A 20,347-nucleotide genomic window follows, 5' to 3' on the forward strand; every position below is an offset into this window, starting at 1 on the left:
AGTCAACCAGATATGTTCATTTAAACATCATTACTGAATATAACTGAGATTATCTAAATTTTTAAAAGTTGCAACAGATGCATGTCACACAGAGTTTGTAGAAAACTGTAATGGGCAACTTGTTAAAAAACATAATAATTTTTTCAATTGTTTCAATTAACATTAGGCTGCAATGTAATGTTGGGTGGGAGAATCCATGTGTAAAAATCTAGGTGGCATGAATGGCTAAAGCAATGCAGAAGAAAAGGAGAGCAGACAGTTCTGTGGCTCGGCTGTCACTGCTAACATTGACAAAACAAACAAAATCTCTCATTTTATTGGTGTCCTACAGAACTTTCCTGCATTTGTTTGCTGGGGTTGTCCTAACAAAGTACTACCTGCTGAGTGGCTTAAACAACAGAAATTAATTTTTCACAATTCTAGGGGCTCGGAGTCTGAAATGAAGGTGTCATTAGGGTCTGAGGACTTTCTCTTTGGTTTATTGATAACCACCTTCTCCCTGTGCCTTCACATGATCTCTGTGTGTGTCTATGTCCAAATGTCCTCCTCTTATAAGTACACCAGCTAGATAGGGTTCACCCTGAGACCACCTTTTAATTTAATTAGCTTTTTAAGGATACTGTGCCCAAATACAGTCACATTCTGAGGTATGAGGATTAGAACATCAACACTTGAATTTTGAGAGAACACAATTTAGCTCATAACACTTATTTTCAAAAAAATCTTTATTTCTTTTCATAATATTCTGTTCACTTTGAAAGGATCTTGGTTTACTTTCATGGAAAGACCTTTACTAAACCATGAAAATGGAAGAGTGGAGAAAAATTGAATTTTCCCTTCATTAAGATTTGTATAGAGTAAGAAAAATAGATGTGCGAATTACTAAGCCATGTTAATTTTCAAATAGAAGTCTGTAAGAGGTAGAGACACTTTGAGGAGGGATGAATTACTTTAAGAACAATCTTTTATAGGAAGACATCATATGTAAAAAACATTTATTAGATTTCAATAAATTTTCATATTTTTCTGGGTGGCTAAAGAATAACTTTCAACACCAGATAAACTGACTTTGCAAAAGAATAAATAGAAAATAGAAAAAAATTTCAACATCTTACAATATGCTTCATGTAAGTATTATGTGCTTGGAGAAGTATCAATAAAGGGACAGGAAGGCTTACATAAAAATAATCTCACAAGAATTATGCTGAGTAAAAAAAAAAAAGCCAAATAATAAAAACAAAAGTCAATGTATTCTGTTATTTGATTTTATAAAATTCTACAAAGCACAAATTGGTATGTAAGGAATGAGAAAATTAGGGGAGCGGGGAATTACACACATATGCAGTTTCTTGCCTGTGATGGGGTTTCACGGATGAATATATATGTTAAAAGTTATAAACTTGGCACTTTAAATTAGTACTGTTTTTACATATGTCCATTATGTAGCAATAAAGCTACTGAAAGAAAAACAATTTTAGAAGGAAAGAAGTTAGTGTTGCCATTAAAAATTATATTATTTTTAAGTTATTCATAGATGCCCCATTATGTGGAGAAAGTTCTCTACTATTCCTAGTTTGCTGAATTTTTATCAGATATTGATGTTAGATTTTGCCAAATTATTTTTCTGTACAAATTGGGATGATCATCTTGTTTATATTAACTAGTATGTTAATATAGAAATATACATTGACTAATTTTTTTATTAAGACTTTATATTTTAGAATAGTTTTACATTCACGGTAAAATTGAGGGGAAGGTATTCCGATATACTTGCCACCCCAACACGTGCATAGCCTCCCCCATTATTAATGTCCCTCATCAGAATGCTACATTTGTTGAATTTGATGAACCAACTTTGACACACCATAATCATCCACAGTCAATAGTTTTCACTGTGGTTCATTCTGGGTTCATTTTGGGTTTGGACCAATACCTAACAAAATATTTCTCTCATGATGGTCATCATATAGATTATTTTTACTGCTCTACAATTCTTCTGTACTCCACCAATTAATTTTTCTCCTCTAATCTCCAACCCTTGGCAACCACTGATCCATAGTTTTGCCTTTTCTCAAATGTCATATAGTTGCAATCATATAGTATGTAGCTTTTTCAGATTAGTTTCCTTCTCTTAAGTAATTTGCTTTTAAGTCTCTTTCATATCTTTTCATGACTTGAAAGCTCATTTCTTTTGTGCTGAGTAAGATTCCATCATTTGAATATACTATGTTTATATATCCACTCCTCCATTGAAGGATATCTTGGTTACTTCCAAGTTTGGCAATTATGACTAAAGCTGCTATAAATATCCAAGTGGAGGTTTTATGTGGACATAAATTTTTAACTCTTATGGGTAAATATCAAGGGGCATAATTGCTTGATTGTATGGTATGAATATGTTTAGTTTTGTAAAAACAACTGTCATCCAAATTTGCTGTACCACTCTGCACTCCTATTAGAAATAAATGAGAGTTCCCACTGCTTCAGATTCTCTTCAGCATTTAGTTTTGTCAATGTTTCAGATTTTAGTTGTTCTAGTAGGTGTATAGTAGCATCTCATTGTTTTAATTTACATTTTCCTGATCTGATAACATAATATAGAACATTTTTAAATATATTTATTTGCTATTATGTATCTTCTGTGGTGAGATGTCTCATATCATCCTTTTTGCAGGTTTTGTTTGTTTTTGTCATTTGTTTTCTCATTGTTGGGCTTTCAGAGTGTTTTATATATTTCGGATAATAATCCTTTGTCGATGTATCTTATTAAATATTTTCTCCCAGTCCATGACTTGCTGTCAGATTCTCTTGGCATTATCTTTTGCAGAGCAGACATTCTAAATTTTAATGAAGTTTAACTTATCATGCCCTTGTTGTTTCATCTAAAAAAAATCACCATACCCATAGTCATCTAGGTTTACTCTTGTTATCTTCTATAATTTTTATGGCCCCACATTTTACTCAATAATCCACTTTGAGTTAATTTTTGTGAAGAACACACAGTTTGTGTTTAGATTCATTTTTTTTTCACATTTGCATATCAATTGATTCAGCATTATTTGTTGAAAGGAGTATCTTAAATCTATTTTATGGGCTTCACCTCTTTTTAAAGTATTAGTTGACTATTTAGTCCCATTGATCTTGGCTGTTCTTTCCTCAACGCCAGACTGTCTCCATTGCTGTGGCTTCATAGCAAGTATTAAAGTTGGGTAATGTCAGTCTTCCAACTCTATTCTTTTTCAATAATGTGTTCGCTATTCTAGCTCTTTTGACTCTCCATATAAACTTTAGAATCAATTTGTCAATATCCACAAAATAGCTTGCTGGGATTTTGATTAGAATTTCATTAAATCTATAGATCAAAGTGGGAAGAACAGGCATCTTGACAATATTAAGTCTTCCTTTCCATGACTATGTAATATCTCTCCATTATTTAGTTCTTCTCCTCACTGATTGATTTTTGAATGTTGAAACAGTCTTGACTTTCATAAATTAAACCACATTTGATCATGTTATATTATCCTCTTAGATATTGTTGAATTTAGTTTGCTAAAGATTTGTTAATTATTTTTGCATCTAGTCTCATGTGTATTTGGACTTTAGTTTTCTTGCCTAGTAATATTTTGTTACAGTTTGGGTATCAAGTGAACGCTGGCTTCCTAGAATCATTTTCTGGAGTCATTTTTGTCATGGTGTACATAATGAGATTGCATTATGGTTTAACTTTTTATTTTTATTTTTGATAATTAATGAAGTTCAATACTGTTTCCAAAATTTATTAGCTATTGAATATTTTTGAAATGTATATTTATGTTACTAGGTACTTGTATTGTTTTTATTGCTTGAAGAGTCCTTGGTTAATACTATATTTCTAATATTTGTCTCATTTTTAAATTTTGTCTTATTCTCTCCCAGTCCTGTCTCAGTGATGAGCAAACTTGTTAATTTAAATGAAATCCAATTTATCAACATAGATACTCATTAAGAAATATTTACTGATATGTAAATTTTTCTTCTACAAGATTTATTTTATGTTTAACATTTAAATTTAGCATCTACCTGGAATTGATTATTATGTATAACATAACTTTTGTAAGAAGGTTCAGTTTTTCATTAAAGCCTTTTTTTTATTGCCTAGCTCATTTATTGGAAAGATAAAGTAAAATGGAAATTGTTGTTTAAATTATTATTGTTGAAATTGACAACCTTATTTTAAATTCGATATGGAAATACAAAGTAAAAACCATAACCAAGACACTCTGGAAAATTAAAGACTTTCTTATGGTACTTATATTAACAAATACAAAGATATATTGTACATTTGAAGAAAACACTGTCCTGCCCTGGCCAGTTTGGCTCAGCGTTTAGAGCATTGGCCTGTGGACTAAGGAGTTGTAGTCGTGAATTTGATTTCGATCAAGGGCAAGTATCTGGGTTGCAGGTTTGATCCCCAGTGCCACTCAGAGTCTTGCAGGAGGCAACCAATTGATGTGTCTCTCTCACAGTGATGTTTCTCTCTCTTTCCCTTCCTTCTACTCTCTCTAAAAATCAATGGAAGAATTTCCTCAGGTAGGGATTAACAACAACAACAACAAAAAGAGAACGCTGTACTGTCATAAAGATAGACAAATAATTGAAATAGAATAGAGAATTAAGCTACTCTTGATTTATGTCATAGTGATTCTATAGAACCACATTTGATGAGCACCTTCATAAGACAGGAAGGAGGTCCTAAGGAATCCAATTTTTGTGCATCTCTCTTGAATATAGCATAATTGCACATCTTTAATAATACATTTTTATTCTAGTGGCCAATTCCAGGGCAGTGCTGAAGATTTTACATTTTGATTAAATTAAGCTATGTAGAATATGAAAGAGTTGAACATGTTGTAAGGGCTAATTTTTAAGTAGATTTATAGAAAACACCACATATGTGAGAAAACCTAGAGAGAATGAAAGGATTTTATGATTTATGAGATTGCAACATGTTTCTGGTCATCAATACAGACTAAAAAAGAGAGAAAATAAAAACACACAATAAGCACTTTAAAATGCATATTTGAGAAAATAGGTGCAAAATTAACACTTAGGAGGAGACATATTTCAGATTCTAGCTAATAAAACAGAAGCAGAATATTTTAGATTAGATGGAATAGAATAGTATATAAATGTTAAATTACATGTTTTCATATAGTAGTTTTCATTATTTCTATTAAAATACCATAATGTTAATTTAGTGGAAAATAAAATAGTATACTTTGAATATTCCCCACAAAATATAATGCCACGGTCTCTTCTTAAATGAAACCCAAATTACTACAAATGAAACCATAAGTCAAAAAACCATGCCAAAAGTTGTGGTAAAATATAAAATTAGACAGAAATTCAAAGCCTTGTGAGAGTAATTTCTGCATAAAAACATTGGTCAGATTATTTTAAAAGAGCACCTTTGTTTTATGTACTGAGATATTTCAAAAACTTTAATGAGGATATATTAAAATATACAGAAATAATGTTGTAGACAGTTATTAACCATGACCTAGAAATAGCAGAAGAATTATGTTTAAATATTTTAATTGTAGTATCATTTTAATTAATCATCTTTTATCTTTATCAGGTTGCTAATTTATAAGTAGTCACATGGCTCATTAAAATATTGCCTATTACAGATAGGTTGTATTTAGACAATAACAAAATATGCCCTATTTAAATGACAATTGTTCTCAGATAAATGAAAGCAACCTAAAATAAATTAAAAACTATAAAGATAATGTTTGCAAATTAGCACTAAACGGAGAGTGATCTATGTGACAAATGGTGAGGTTTATCAGAGAGAGTTTAATACTAAGATTATATTCACTTCCAAAGCCATAAGTGGAGGCTAGATAGAGAGCTTAATTTGCAGGGTTTTGTACATGCTGAGGTAATCAGAAATTTTTTTGTCATGACATTTCTGTATAAATATTCCACTAATTATTTCTTCATTCAGCATAGTCCTCATTGTTTCACTCCTTGCTCTACTTGACATATATAAAGTATTGGTCTAAAACACTTGAGAAGTAATGCTTAATTCTCTTGGTGGAACCATTTGTTATACAAACACGCAAGTGTTGGATAGGCCAATTATTTACCAAATGATTAAATACATGGGAATTTCCAAACTATTGATTGTATGAGAAGAAAGATTTAGAGAAAGAATTGAAAAAGAACAAGACAGAAGGCAAGTAGCCTGGATTATTAATAAAGATCAATTCCTGGGTACCAACTATGAATTTGCATCCTAAAAAATTTAATGATTTGCCCTGGCCGGTGTGGTCAATTGGTTAGAATTGTCCCATACCCCGAAAGGTGGAGGGTTAGATTCTCGGTCAGGCCTCATACCCAGGTTTCGAGTTTGCTTCCCGATCAGGGCATGTATGTTTCTCTTTCTTTAACACTGATGTTTCTCTCTTGCGCGTGAGAGTGCTCTCTCTCTCTCTCTTTCCATTCCTCTCTCTAAAATCAGTGAAAAATATATCCTCAGGTGAGGATTATTTTTTAAAATTAATGATTTTACCACTTATGTTTGGTTATACATATAAAACTAGTGAAGATAGCTTTATTTATAAGCCATAGAATTTAGGGCACCATAAATCCTTAACAATTATATTCTGTGTGTATTTTCTTCTCTCTGCCTTTCTAAATCATTACCTATGTTTTGTATTAAAATGATGGCTAAATTATTTATAGCATTGCTTCAAAGAATTTCTAGATAATAGCCTTGCTTCAGAAATGAGATTAATAAATATTTATACTAAATAATTTTCCTGAGAACACAGATTTATTATTTTAGAAATAATATATTTATGAGTTTTATTACATTTTGAATATAATTGGTTTAAGAATAAAATTTTATCAGATATTTTTAGAATTTAAAAATGTTCAGAGGAGTATAGAAAGACAATAAGCTGCATATATAGTATATATATATATATATAAATATAATGTGACAAGTGGGGTTGGGGCAGCAGCCCATAATAAAATACCATAATATTTCCATAAGAAAATATGTGAATATTCAGACAAAGGGACACAAGTCCACATGACTTTAGGTTAGGATTTGCAACTAAATGAGGTCTGATCAGGTCACATTTTGCTGCCAAATGCTTCAAAAAGGTTGTATTTAGAGCTGTTTGAACTTCATAAAGTTAATGTGTTTTACCACAACAAAACAAAAAAAAAGAAGCCTTGTTATCTTTGTGTAAATCTTAGTCTAATTTTTTTTTTACTTATTTCTAAATATGAATTCTCCCAATTACTGTTTAATCATATTGATTCAACTTTATTAAACTTGTTTTCTGGTCTATTTTAGTTATCTTAAATAGTTTAATACTCCTCCCTGCAATGCTATTCGTGAAATAAAATCATCCTAGAAAATAACAATATGCACACTATACTATCTTGAAATTTCATTAATAAAATAAAAATTAAGCTTAAATTGTATTAATAAGATATTATTCAATGATATTTAAGTGTTCTTAAGCCATTGCTTGTTGGATTACCTACAGAAAAAAATCTGCAAGCAAAAATTATCTATTTGTATTTCATAACCCTTAAGAATAGTAAATTTGAAGTATGTTGAGTGTGCACGTATATGCATGCATGCTTGTGTACATTTCTATGTGTACTTGGGATCATGTAGAAATGTTTTGAGTGTTTTAAACTTGTGTTTACATAGAAATGTATGTTACTGAGTTAGGAAAATTTACCTCACCCATTATTACAGTTTGGGTTCCCCAGGAAGCAAACTGAGTAGATGTTTGCACACTGAATTGTGTCTGGGGAGCACTCTTTGGAGTCAGCATCTGGTTAGAACGTGAAGGAAGAAGTTATTGTTAGCCAAGGGTATGTCGTGGGAGGTCATCACACCTGAGAGCTATCAGCTACTAACCATATAAGGCTGGGGGAATAAGTGACTTAATCCTGAAAGTCAGGGTCCATTTGTTCCATTAATAAACTCATTTGGGGGAGGACATTTGAAAGAGGACAATGAATAGTATGTAATGCAGCTCTGGTTGCTGCAGAAAGTTTTAGGGTCTTAACTGTACTAATCATCTGCTCCATCACTCATTTCTTCTTCCCCTTATCTTTGGGTAACACCTTTGCTCATCCAAATTGCAAACCCAACCCCTGAGAAGTCTGAGTTTCTTCTCAAGCTGTAGCTGTCGGGCTTGCCCATTTATAGCCAAAATGGGGCAAGCAGATATCAGTGAACACCTACCCCCAAATCCACTAGTTACTAAAAGCATTCTTTCCTGCATTGTATAAAGACACTCTACCTCTTCCTGATGATCAGCCTTAGTTATCCTTGCTGGGATTCTGACTTTTCATATCTGCTGGTGTTCTGGCATCAGGAGTCTAAAATGATCCGTTGGTGGCTTACCTAACAGTTTAATGCTCTGCCCCTTGCCAGAAGCATCTTCACTCTAGGAAGCAGCATCTTTAAATCTATAGGGCTCAGAGTTATGGTGATGGGGAGGACACATTCTCTGAGAGGGTCCCTGGAATTAATGGTGAGCGATTCACTCTTGCTTCATCTTTCTCCCTTTTGGCAAACAAGCTCTTCCATTGTCCTGGTAGGCCAGCAGCTTCTGCATCATGTGATAGCTTATGAGACTAGAGAAATATATACCATGTGTTCACTGTCATACTTTCTTTTATGGAAAGTAGGCTGCATAGTTTAATGTAATTTTTGTGGCATCCCATGGTGACAGAAGAACAAAGTGGCACTTTTAAGCTCTTGGATAGTGCAAAGTCATGGCCTTGGAGGCAGAAAGGCAAACTCATGCTTAGAATACATGTAGATTCCAGTCAGGGTTAATCACCATCCCCCACTAAGGCAAATGGAGTTCAAAATAGTCAATTTTGTACCAAGTGGCTGGTGATCTCTAAGAGGGAAGGCCCGTGTTGGAGAATTAACACTGGTCTCTGTTACTGGTAGGTTGGATTCTCAACATGGTAGTAACTAGGTCAGCCTTAGTGAGTGGGGGCCTGGGTTATTAAACCCATGCTTAGTTTAAATGTCTGTCATCATGGCTGTCTCATTCTATCTTCTTAGATATTTAGTGCCTCTTTTGTGGTAAATGTTTTCTGGTGAACATTGTTATGAAACACAAAGAATTTCACATGTCAAATCTACTTCTATAGGTCCATCCACATGCAATTTCCCATAATCAGCTTGCCTCAGTATTTCAATCCCTCTCCTTCCAGGATGCTGAACAACTAGTCAAGTTACTTTACCACTGCCCATAAGTCATAAGTACAATATATTTTAACCTGTTACATTTATTTATTTATTTATTTTTCAGAATCAAGGGTAGTCTTGAGTGCCCATTAGGAGAATTTCCCTCTATAAAATTTTTCAGGACACTTCCTGATTGGGGCCATCATTTGCACTCATATACAGGCTGAGGTGAGGGAGAGAAACCGATACGATAGTTGATAATATAAGAGTCTGGACCATCGGCTTATGCAACTTCTGTCCTTTGGCTTTATTCATGTTTAATGCAAACTATATTAATTTCCCAGGGCTCAGCATTATAATAGGATCTGTTTCTTTAAAAACATATAATCGTCTAGTACAGATGACATGATCTTGACTCATTTTCTTCTTATAGGTGTATCTTGTGATTCTCTGTTGGGGCTTGCCATCAACTCCATATGGCATCTTTACCCTCCACAGAGATGTATGATACCATTTATGCTGATAGGTCATGTGGCCCATGTGGCAGAGCCACTTCTGTCTCAGCCTGACCTTTCTTTAGAGTCCTTTCTTGCTCTAGGTTCCACTTAACGCTAGTGACATTTTGTGTCATTTGGCATATGGTTCAGAACACTGTTGTTAAGTGTGGACTGTGCATTTTGCCAAATCTGAAGAGGCCTACTGTCCATTGTGCTTTCTTCTTAGTGGTGGGAAGGGCAAGATGCAGATGTGCACCTTATTTTCAGGAGATGTTCTGGAATACTTCAGACTCTGGGAACTCTGAAAACTACACTGATGAGGCAGCATCTTGATCTTCATCTATCTCACACTTTGGAGTATGTGTGTCTTACCAAGGACTCCAATAGCCTTGTTACCTCTTGTTCATCACTCTTATTAACATGTTATTTTTAGAGTATACCACATGCTGTTCTTACAGAGGTCCAGATATTCCAGGTCCCTTTGGATGGCATTATAACAGAAGAGAAAGGAGACAACATAGCCTTGGGGCAAGACCATGAAAACTTGTAAGGATAAACAGTTGTCTATCTCAAGTAAATGCAAAGTATTTCTGATCCTCCGTTCAGATAGGAATGAAAATGAATACATTTACCACATCAGTGATCCAATATTATGTGTCTAATGCTGTGCAAATCTGTTCAAGCAAAGATATCACCTCTGTCATAGCAACTGTAATGGAGGCCACTGATGGTTTGTGTTTGCAGTTGTCAATTATCCTTCAAGATTTGTCTGGCTTTTGATATGCTACACTGGTGGATTTAATGTTGTTTATAGGTCATTAAGGTTAATACCAATCTCTGCTACTCCCTTAGAATATGGTGTGGTTTTGATTTATTTTCTTTGTGAATGGGAGAGAGGTATTTTAAAGGCTTCCAACTGATCTTCACCTATGATTGCTCCAACTGCAGAGACCAAAAAGCCAATGTAGGGTTTTGACCTTTTATTGAATATATCAATTTCAACTTTACATTTGGCAATCATAAAATTATCACTAGGGGGTCTGTAGATCTGCTGAATATACTCTGAACCAGACTTGATCACAGTCATAGTTTATTTCCTAGTACCCATCTACATTCACTCAACAGAGATCCATAAAATGCTATGGATCCTCCAATATAAATACTAATTTGAACTCTGTCCAGTAGTCCTCAAATGTTTGGACATTCCTACTTCCCAGGATACAAAAACCAAAGTAAAATGCCATATATGCTTTTTGAAAGAATTCAGAACTACTTTTGATGTAGTCCTACTTATTTGTTTTTTGTTGCTTTTGCTTTTCATTTCAGATTCAAAAAGTCATAGCCAAGACCTACGTCAAGAAGCTTGGTGCCTGTGTTTTCTTCTAGGAGCTTCATGTTTTACATTCAAGTTTTTATTTCATTTTTAGTTAACTTTTATGTATAAGATAGTGGTCGAGTTTTCTTATTTTGCATATGGCTGTCTAGTTTTCCCATTACCATTTATTGAAGAGACTGTCATTTCCCCTTTGTATATTCTTGGCTCCTTTGTTATAAATTTATTGACCACATATATCCATGGGTTTATTTCTGGTTTCTATGTTATGTTTCATTCATCTGTGTGTCTTTTTTTATGCCAATACCATACTATTTTAATTAATATAATTTTATAATACTATTTAAAATCAGTGAGCATGATTTTAAAGCCTCCAATTTTGTTCTTCTTTGTCAAGATTTCTTTGGTTATATAATTTTTTTCGTGTGTGGTTACGTACAAACTTTATGATTATGTTTTTTATTTCTTTGAAAAATGTCATCATGATTTTTAAAGAGATTACATTGAATTTGTAGATTGCTTTGGGTATTATGGACATTTTAACAATACTGATTGTTCCAATCCATGAGCCCAAAATAACTTTGCATTTCTTTTTGTCTCTTTAAATTTATTTTATTAATGTCTTGTAGTTTTCAATAATAGTTCTTTTAACTCCTTGATTTGTCCAAGGTATTCTATTCCTTTCAATGCAATTATAAATGAAATTATTTTTTGTTTATCTTTCTCATAGTTTATTATTAGTATATAGAAATGTAACAAATTTTGCATTATTATTTTGTATCTTGCAACATTACTATATTTATTTTAGTTCTAACAGTTTTTTGATGGAGTTTTTAGGGATTTTTTTCTATATAATATCACATCATCTGCAAATATTAACAGTTTACTTTTTCCTTTCCAATTTGGATGACTTGTAATACTATATTAAGTACAAGTAGAAAGAGTGAGTATCCTCCTCTCATTTCTGATCTTTGAGGAAATGCTCTCAGATTTTCACTGTTGAGTATGATATTAGCTTTGGGCTTGTATATGGCCTTTCTTATGTTGAGGTATGTTCCCTCTATAAAAATAGATGTTGAATTTTTTATATGCTTTTTTTTCATCTGTTGGAATGATCATAAGATTTTCATCCTTCATTTTGTTAATGTGGTTATCACATTGACTGATTTGTGTCTGTTGATCCATTCTTGTATCTCTTAAATAAGTCCCACTTGATTAAAAAACAAAAACAAAAAAGCAAACAAAACTACACATAATGAGAGAGACTATTAAACACAGCCTATCTTAACTTGTAATACAGCATGTTTTCTGGTGTCTGTAATCTAAAAATGCAATCACGTGGTCTAGAAACAATATCTATTCTTAGCAGAGGAAACACTTAATAGAATAACATTCATTCCCACATGCATTCATTCATTTGACAAATATATATGAGACATCTTTGATGTGCTAAGCACTCTAGTACATGAGACTTACAATATAAAATAAACATCAATAGCATGACCAGTTTTTTTTATTTTAATTATTTTACAGTAGTGAGTATATTAGACAATGAAATAGATAATGGAGAGCATGATTGATGAATATTACTAGCATATTGGCCTGAAGAGAAAAAAACATAAAACTAATTTCTAGTATCTTGTACTATTTTTTAAGGAAGTGGCAATTTCATGACTCACAGTGATATTAGAAAACTAATTATTAGTTTTCCTGAATTTGCTCTCATAATAAAAATCCAACATTGTGCAGATGCGTACATATATATTTTACTTTATTAAAAGATATTCAGGGAGTAAACACAACTTTTTTCTTTTATTATAAAATAAACAAGTATGCCCAGCCAATGTGGTTCAGTGGTTGAGCATCAACCTATGCACCAAGAGGTCACCGGTCGATTTTTGGTCAGGGCACGTGGCCAGGTTATGGGCTCGATCCCCAGTGGAGGGGCATGCAAGAGGTGGCCAATCAATGTTCTCTTTCATTGATGTTTCCATCTCTCTCTCCCTCTCCCTTCCTCTCTCTCTCTCTCTAACATCAATAAAGAAAAAATTAAAATTAAAAAATAAACTAGTATACTATTTCATTTATTTAGTTTTAATATTGAGGGTTACCTAAATCTTTATTCAAAAACTAAAATTGATTGAACATATTTTATTTTTATAATTGGTACTTTAAAGAAAAGTGACTTATACTTGAACAAGAATGAAGAAAAATCTGTTGAAAGACTCAATGTTATCAGAAAAAAATAAAGGCACACAGTATAAGAAAAATTGAGGGTGAATTTTGGCCAAGATAATAACAGAAACTTTGAGAAGGAATATAAAAGCAAAACAAAATAAAACAAAAACAAAACAAAGCTACTTCAGTTTAGATGACAAAATTACTTAGCTATTGGAGCTATATTGAGAAATAGTTGTAGTCTAGATCAGGTACACAGAGCTATTTCTAAGTTTGTTCAAGATGGCTGGACAGAGTGAGGATTCTGGTAGCAGCCATGGGGTGAAAGCAACTGGAAACAAGCCTAGGCACTGAGAAAGTTTCTGACAAGGACAGGCAGACAGAATGATTTGAGAGCAGGTAGGAAAAGAAAGTAAAAAATGGAATTGTTGGAGACATTAGCAATTCAGATTTTAGTAACATTCAGTGTCAACTCCTCTCTTATTTCGGAATGAACAAGATGACTAGCCATGGAGGTTAAAAAGACAGGAATATTTAATATGCTGAAGAACAAAAGCACAAGACTTGTGGTTGGTGAATGCTGACTCTAAGGGAAGGAAGCAGGAGGAATTAAGTTGATTGAAAATTTTCCATCTAGGTGGCATGAAACGAGGAAAGAAAGACAGGAAACTCATTTAAAATATATCATGGAAACAAACAAAACAAAAATAAAAGGTAGAGTGAATTTTAAAACTAATCTCAGGCCGTGGCTGGGTAGCTCAGTTGGTTAAACCATTGTGCCAATCAGTGTGCCAAGGTTTTGGGGTTCAAATGCTGGGCAAGTCACATACAAAAGCAACCAATAAATGCATTAATAAGTGGAACAACCAATAGATGTTTCTCTGTCATTTTCCTTTTCCTCTCTAAAATCAATACATTAAAAACAAATCACATGCCTGGATAGTGTGGCTCAGTAGATTGAATGTTGTCCCATGGACTGAGAGGTCCCAGTTAGATTCCAGGTCAGGGCACATGCCAAGGTTGAGGGCTTAATCCCCAGTGGGGGGCGTGCAGGAGGCAGCTGATCAATGTTTCTCTCTTATCGATGTTTCTATCTCTCTTTCCCTCTCCTCCCCTCTCTAAAAAAATCAATGAAACATATTTGAAAAAAAGAAACTAATCACAGCATTATTAAATCATTTTAAGCTTAAGTAATTGATTAGTATAAATGTTCCAACTATAAAAACAAACTTTCTCAGAATTCTATTTATTTTTTTCTTAACTTAAAGATAAATGGAGTTTTAAAGACACTCTACAGATGTAAGACATTATATGAAAAATATTTGTATATTAAAATGTCTTACAATTCTTATAAGCTACCCTTTCTGATATTTTTAAAGGGTTAATTATGTGGACTTTCTTAATAAGTTTAGTAATTTTTCCTAGTGTTAGATTTCTAACTAATGAAACTTTCTGTACTTTGATACTTTTCCAGGAAAATGTTTCTTTTTTTTCTGATGACATATGAATTATTGAAAGATTGCATCTTGACTATAAAATTAACAGAATGTTGGAAGGCATCTAAATCTTTTCAGATGTGATATATAATTCATATTCATTTCATTTTCTATTATGGAAATTATTCTGGTTATTTAGAATTTGTTCATGGAAGAAGTAAGAAAAACAAAAATTGTGCATATTAAAATTTTGTTGCTAAGAAAAAGCCAGTTATTGTTAACCTGTTCCATTCCCCACCCCCATCATGGCAACTCACATGGGATTCTAACAAAAAGAACTACCACTGTGGTATTTTTAAATTTCAAAAGGTTTGATATAATCTGTGTTTCTCTTTATTAAAATGTGAAAATCTTCAAAATATAGAACATATGTACACAATATATCAAATATTATGTTAAAAAAATCCAAGAAAAATTCCTAAATTCCTATGATCATTTCTAGATGAAATATACATATCCGCTAAATATTATATTTATATATTTAGGGCAAAGCAAAAACTTCAGAATAAGACATATAAACTGAAACAAACATAATTTAAAATTGAATTTATAATATCTTACCCACTGAGCGGGTAAATATAAAAAAAGAGAAAAATATTCTTATAATATATATACTACAAAAATAAGTATTTTTTCACATATTTATCTTATATACACATACATATATATATGAACATGACCATTATTGGAAAAAGAAAAGGATGCTGAGCAATCGACAAGATCATTTTTTTAGTACTAAATGATTGAAATGTAAGGGTTGACATAAAATTAACATGCTTATTAAATATCCTAGTACATGAAAATTCAAGTTCAAGGGAAATAACTGAACTGGACTTTTAAGGTATTTAACTTGAGCTAATAGAAAAAAAATATTATAATTCAACATAAACATCTTATTGTTCCAAAAATAAAAGATCTTTTAAATTAAACAATACATTTCTTCTCAGCATGGATTTATTTGTTTTCTTCTCCTTAGCATATATAAAAAATGACTTGTGTTTTTACAATTTGTGTGTAATAAAGATTATTTTATTGAATTGTAAATCAAATAGCTATTAGTAAAATCACCTGTTCACTTAGTTTTTCTTTTAATATTGTTTGATGTTCTCATTCTGATATAAACTAATATTATAAACTAATATTATAATTTGTGTAGGAATTATTTTTAAAACATTTTATTACAGAAATATTCAAAGACACAGACAACTAGGTATAATAGTAAATGCACCCCTTTGTATCCATTTCTAAACTGCAATAATTACTTCAATTGAAACAATGTTTTGTTGATCCATATTGCTAGAGAATTTTAAAGCAAATTCAGGAAAACTATTTTACATTTAATTAATCCATTATATATCTCTCACAAGATTTATTCTTTTATAATATAACCATAATGGTATTCTTTTAAAAATCTCAATGGAAACTAATATCTAGTCCATGTTCAAATTTTTCGATGTATCAAAACGTAGTTTTTACAATTGGTCTGTTTGAATTGTTACATATTTTTTGTCATCAACATTTCTGTTACTATAGTTAATATTAATTCTACATATGTATATGAATGTAAATAAATCTATATATTTCTAGTACAAATATTTGTAAGTTTTTAAAAAATACTTTTAAGCATTATATAAGTTGGAGTTTTATACTTTATTGATTGAAAAATATGTGTTTGTGTATAAGTATGTATAAGTATGTGTTTGTGTTTTTGTATGTATACAATTTTTATTCTAATTATAACTCTTTAGGCTGGGTTTCATGCTATAACCTATGATGTACATAGCATAAGATTAATAGCTCAAAATGCAGTTTTCAAAATTAATTAATTAAAACATTCCATAAATATTTACTAAACATGTGCTGTGCTCCCATGTGTATACAGGAAAAAATACATAAAACAAAAGAGAGAATTTGTAACTTCCTTGAATTTTATTATGCTAGGACAATGTCAAAAATCTATTAAATATTATATAAAAATGAAATTTGTATTTGATAACATGCAGAGACAACTAATGTGCTGAAAATGTTAAAATTTTAAGAAAAGAAATATCACTATTGGCTGGAAAAAGCTTTCCCAAATGGATGGTAGTTTTATTTGGTTTTGATGGCAACAACTTTCACAGACTAGTGTCGAGGTAAATAAACTTAAAATTTGTTTAAGGCAGAGTAAATTAACAAGGCTAGAAAAATGAAGCATTTGTCTGGAAGAATGACTTAAAGTGAAGAAATGTGGAATCATATCATCGAAGATTTAAATTTCAAAATTAAGGTATGTCAAACAGTGAAGGAAGCAGTACACTGGAGGCATTTTTTTTGTTTAAGGACTAAAGTGTATATTATTAATTACCCTGAAAAAAATGAACACTAATAATCATGCCTTTTGGTTTGATCCTCTGAATTAAGAACATTAACAATAATTTGCATACAACAGTTTCCAAAACACAGCAGATAAATTGCTTTATTATACACATTTTAAGCATATTATGACTTAGAAATAACCTTGAACATTTTTAAACAGCAAAAATACATGAAAAATAGTTACAATGGGATATAACACTGGCAAAACACTGTGTTTTTTTATTTTACAAATATTTTCTCTTTTATTGACTTTGGAGAGAAAAAGGGATGAGAGAGAACATAGATTGGCCGCCTCCTGCATGTCCCAACCCCCCCCCCCCCCCCCCGGATTGGGCCCACGACCAGGCATGTTCCCTGAACGGGACGAAACAGGTGGCGACCTCTTGGTGCATGGGTCCACGCCCAACCACTGAGCCACACTGGCCGGGCATTGCCCTGTGTTTTTATCCCAGAGATACACCATAGAAATCTCAGGTTCAGAAAAGTTTGAAAAATATTTTGTACATTAGAAGGTGTTTTGGGGGAGTGAAGATGATGACAGCTTTGGCTTAAGATAGCCAGCAGTTTTAAGTTATTCAACTTAGAACCAGGAGGCAGCAGCCCCAGGAGTCAGCATCCCGAGGCAGGAACCCAGGCAGGAACCCAGGCAGGAACCCAGGCAGGAGCGCACCTTGGTCTCCTCATTCCCTTCACAAGGTGACTTCAGGTTCCCACTGTGAAAGGGCTGCTGGGTCCCTTGTTTCAGACAGGTAGTCGTTGGATGGTGTGTGACTTTTTCATCTTAACTGCAATAAATAATAATTTGTGAAATGCTTGTCCATTTTAAAATATAAGTGTCTGTCTCCTAACAGATGAAGCAGCAGGCACTGTCTGGAGTCTGAGGGTAGCATCTGCCCCACACCAGTCTGTGGGCCATGGAAGCAGAAAGCATGGAGGCTGTCAAGCGGCCTGAGGTTCGGCCTGTCAGTGGCACCGTGGAGCTGATTGTAGCCACCTTCTACCATTCATTATAATCATCACCGTACTCCTTTTCTTGACATTATAATCTCACTGGAGGCTTTTTGTTAATACCATATTCAGCCCAGTGGTGAGGGAATGGATCCCTAGGAGCCAAGATGGGTCTGCACCAGGTTCCTCTGTTCAGAAGGATTCTCTTCTCCCCATCTTCCTTCTCCATAATGAAAATTCCCTCAAAGCATCCTATTGCTCCACTTCCCCATTTGTACCTATGAATGCACTTGGGGCACAGCATGTTGTCCTCCAGGTGCGGGGGTGGGAAGGTGCAGGCAGGTAGCAAGAAGAGCGCACACACTTTCCTTTGTTTCTCAGGAACCCAGGCTTGCCCAGCATAAAACTGCAGCTGAACCCAACCATCTGTGTCTGCAGGGAGACTTCGTCCATGGACCACACACCACCTGACATCAGAGGCCTCCTGTGGTGATGCAGCGGGCTCCACCTTCCCAGCCCTGGCTGCAATTCTGCTCCAGGAGGCAAACACAGCCTCCAGGGTGGCAGAGGTCGTGAAAACATTGTCTATTCCCTCAAGGGGAGCAGTGGCCCCTTCAAGAGCAGGCACCCCCTTCTCAAGGGGAGCAATCACTTCCAGAAGACCCAAACTTTCCAGAGTCTTTTACCCCTTCTCCATCTCCAGTTTTCTTTGTGATTCTGTCATTATCTTGGCTTTCTTTGCTGTGGCGGGAAAATCCTTTTGATCATGGTAAGCATATTCACACAGCTTCTCAAATGTTTCCAATTTCTAGCCTCTCGTGCTCAGGTTTAATTGTTGGCACCAAGACCTCATGATGTCTCGGTGAAGTAGGTTAACTGGCAGCAATTTAATGGGCAATGGAGGAATTGGTATCTTCTTGTGAATTCTTATTCTTTTATTGCCCGGCTCCGTCTTTTGTGGACAGGCAGCTTTGTCATCTTTCATAGAGCTCTTCTGTTTGGTCTCCTTCCCCGAGGTTCCTTGTGTACTTGGTTCACCAGCAACCTGATTTTTCTCTTTAGCTCCTACTGCTTGGAATTTGCAAGACATTTTTGCTCCCCTTGACTTCTTTTTGGAGTGCTTCTTGCCTTTTGCATTTTCCATACTGAGAAAGAAGCCAAGGTTGATAAAAATAAAATCTTCTTACTCCTTACTAGAGGTATGTTAAACAGAAAAGGATTTGCCTGGATAGTGTGGCTCAGTGAATTGATCGTCATCCCATGGACTGAGAAGTCTCAGTTAGATTCTGGGTCAGGGCACATGCCTGGGTTGCGGGCTTGATCCCCAGTAGAGTGCATGCAGGAGGCAGCCAATCGATGTTTCTCTCTCATATCAATGTTTCTCTCTCTCTCTCCCTTCCTCTCTCTCTCTGAAAATCAACAAAAACATATTAAAATTTAAAAAATACACAAAAGGATTTGATGTGGGTCACTTGATAATTATAAAATGTTTAGAAGAGCTGGAGAAGGAAAGATGATTGAGCATCCTCTAACATTATTGAGTTAAAGAGTGAAATCTCCAGCAAGGATGCCAGGTCACAAAAGTTAGAGCATCTATATCAAGGGTAAATGTTTATTTTAGTAATTAAACAGATCCAGTTGTTCAATCAGATAGGCTAGTTTGGTACATCCCAGGGCATGGTGTCATATCAGAGATTCAGCCTTTGTCTTTTTTGTTGGAAGATCAAGCAGCAAGTAGGAGTAGAGGCCCTTTCTGATTGGGTAAAGAGAGCCCATGCTGTTGAGATCATACCTAACCTCCATCCCTGCAACCATGGCCATTGTAGTGTGAATATTTTTGAACTGATACTGATATGATTTGAAAAAAAAAAAGGTGGATGTAAGTCCATAGCCTAAGTTACCTATTCTATTTAATTTTAAGAGTTTTCTCTAAAAGTGGAAACCTTGTGAGCACCCACGTGGTTTAGAAATATTACCAAAGTCCAGGCGCATTCTGAGAAGTTGGTTTGCTTACCTTCAAGTTAGGGCTTCTTGTGAACAAATTTCCAATTTTGCTTCTTTCACACTTCTCTCACCATCTTGCAGCCTACTTCATAACTGATTATGGAAAAAACTATAAACACACCTCTGTACCTATATCTTTCCAAGCAAAGTAAATAATGTGATGGGTTATTTGAAGTTCTACCTGCCAGGATGTTTTCCTTACCCTACTATTCTTCAGGGCTTCTTCTAGATAGAAATGTGTTGGTAGTTCACTTCTGAGAAATAACTGGATTACCTAGTATAACTGTTTATAAACCAGACGTGAATATTT

At 33.8% G+C, this 20,347-nt stretch overlaps 1 pseudogene; it reads right to left on the bottom strand.

The window, feature by feature from the left end:
- Positions 1-11,815: 11,815 nt before the first annotated feature.
- LOC118643951 lies at positions 11,816-19,177 on the bottom strand (annotated as a pseudogene).
- Positions 19,178-20,347: the final 1,170 nt, after the last annotated feature.

The sequence above is a fragment of the Molossus molossus genome, unplaced genomic scaffold (assembly GCF_014108415.1).
Source record: "Molossus molossus isolate mMolMol1 unplaced genomic scaffold, mMolMol1.p scaffold_m16_p_4, whole genome shotgun sequence".
In the NCBI taxonomy this organism is placed as follows: Eukaryota; Metazoa; Chordata; class Mammalia; order Chiroptera; family Molossidae; genus Molossus; species Molossus molossus.